The sequence below is a fragment of the Geospiza fortis genome, unplaced genomic scaffold (assembly GCF_000277835.1).
Source record: "Geospiza fortis unplaced genomic scaffold, GeoFor_1.0 scaffold373, whole genome shotgun sequence".
In the NCBI taxonomy this organism is placed as follows: Eukaryota; Metazoa; Chordata; class Aves; order Passeriformes; family Thraupidae; genus Geospiza; species Geospiza fortis.
Genome location: NW_005054518.1, coordinates 453,378 through 455,206, shown reverse-complemented (window position 1 = coordinate 455,206; position 1,829 = coordinate 453,378).

Here is a 1,829-nt window from a genome sequence, read left to right as displayed (position 1 = left end):
CCACCACAACCCCCCCAGCCGCTGCTGCTGCCACCTCCTGCCTTTGTCCCTTTGCCACCTCCTGCCCTCCCGGCCATGGCCATTTGGAGCTTTGCCATCCATTCCCTGTGCCCAGGTGGATGGAGCTGGTTTGAGGGGCTGCGCTGCACCCCCTCCCCACGCAGGGCTTGGGGACAGGGAGCACCTCAGGGGCTCCAGCCAGTGTCACCTGGGGTGTCGCTGCTGTCCCACAGGCTGTTCTGGCTCTGTGGCTGCAGGGCCACAGCTTGGGGACATGGTGGCCGAGGGTGGTGGCCTTGCCATGGGGACAGGGCGGCCCAGAGTGATGCTGTGGGCCGGAGCGGTGGCTGTGCCAAGGGGACACAATGTCCTGTGGCAACAAGGTGACCTGGGGCTGTGTCCCCACCACGAGGATGCAGCAGCCAGGACCAGGGATGTCCCCTCACCCTCCAGGTGAGACGAGTGCCCTGATGCAGCCAGCGTGGGCCTGTCCTCCCTCTGTGTCCCCACCATGGCCACCCTGTCCCCACGCAGAGCCCCCTGCCCACCCGGGCCACCCTGTCCCCGTGCTGCTGGTGACTCACGCAGCCCGTGACCTCGCCAGGCGTATTTTTAGGCACTTGTTAAAACAGAAAGATAACGAGGAATGGGGGGGGTGTGCAGGGGGGGGGGCGACAAAAATGATGGAGAAGAGCATCAGGGAAACAGCTGGTGACATCATGGTAACAAACTTTGAGGGGGGGACACGGTGCTGGCAGCACCCCCACCCCAAAATACTCTCCCCCTCCCCAGCCTTGTAAAGACCCCAGCAATAATTGCCTCCTTAAAGGTAGCTAATTGATTTCTGCTCGCTGATTAAAGCCTCTGCGGGAGCCGGGGGACATGCGGGGGCGATCGATGCCTGTCAAAAGTCCCCTTGGTTCCCCCTCTTTTGGGGCGGGGCTGGGGCTTGTCCCCCGTGTGTCCCCTGGGCTTTGCCAGTGAGGGGGATGAGGGGATGCACCCCCAGGGTCTTTTTTGGGGGCAGGGGGTTGATGACCCTATGGAGCTCCCAGGTGCCACTGAGATTGATGCCACCTCGGCGTTGTCACCGAAGCGCTGTGGCGGATGGCACTGGGAGTGGCCCCGGGCCGCTCTCTGCCCGTGTGTCCGTGTCGCCCTCCCCCATCCCCGCGTCCTTCGCTCACCCCCGGCGCTGGCGGCGCCTGTCACTTGCCATCGCGTCCCGCTGTCCCCGCCGAGGCTGATGGAGATGGCCGGCGACGGGGCGGGCGCAGCCGCGTGTCCCCACGCCAAGAGCCCTCCGGTGCTCGGCCCCGGGCACGGCTCTTTCGGGCAGCCCGGCGGTGGCACCTGCGGGTGCCCCGTTGTCACTGTGCCACCAGCGGTGACATCCACGGAGCCACGGCTGAGTGCGATGGATGGGTGTCACTTGGGCTGTCCCAAAGTGTGGGAGGGGAAACTGAGGCAGGGAGTAGGGGCGGGCTCTGGGGTCCATCCCCCGTGGGTGTTCTTCTGTGGGGACACGGGTGACGGGTTCCAGGGGTGTCCCCAGCTCCACGGGGACGCTCGGAGTGCTCGGCGTGGGGACACGCGGGGCCGGGCACCGAGGGACCCCCCCTTGGATGAGGGGGCTCAGCGGGGCAGCCGGACCCGATCCCACCTCCGTGCCTCAGTTTCCCTCCCGGGGAGCGTTATCATGGGCGTGGTCAACACCGACGGAGGCGTGTCCTGGTTGGATGGGCGGGATCGAGGGGGCGTGGCCCGGCGGGGTGGGCGTGGCCCGTGCGGCGCGGGGCGCACCGGAGGCAGCGGAGCGCAGCGGAGCC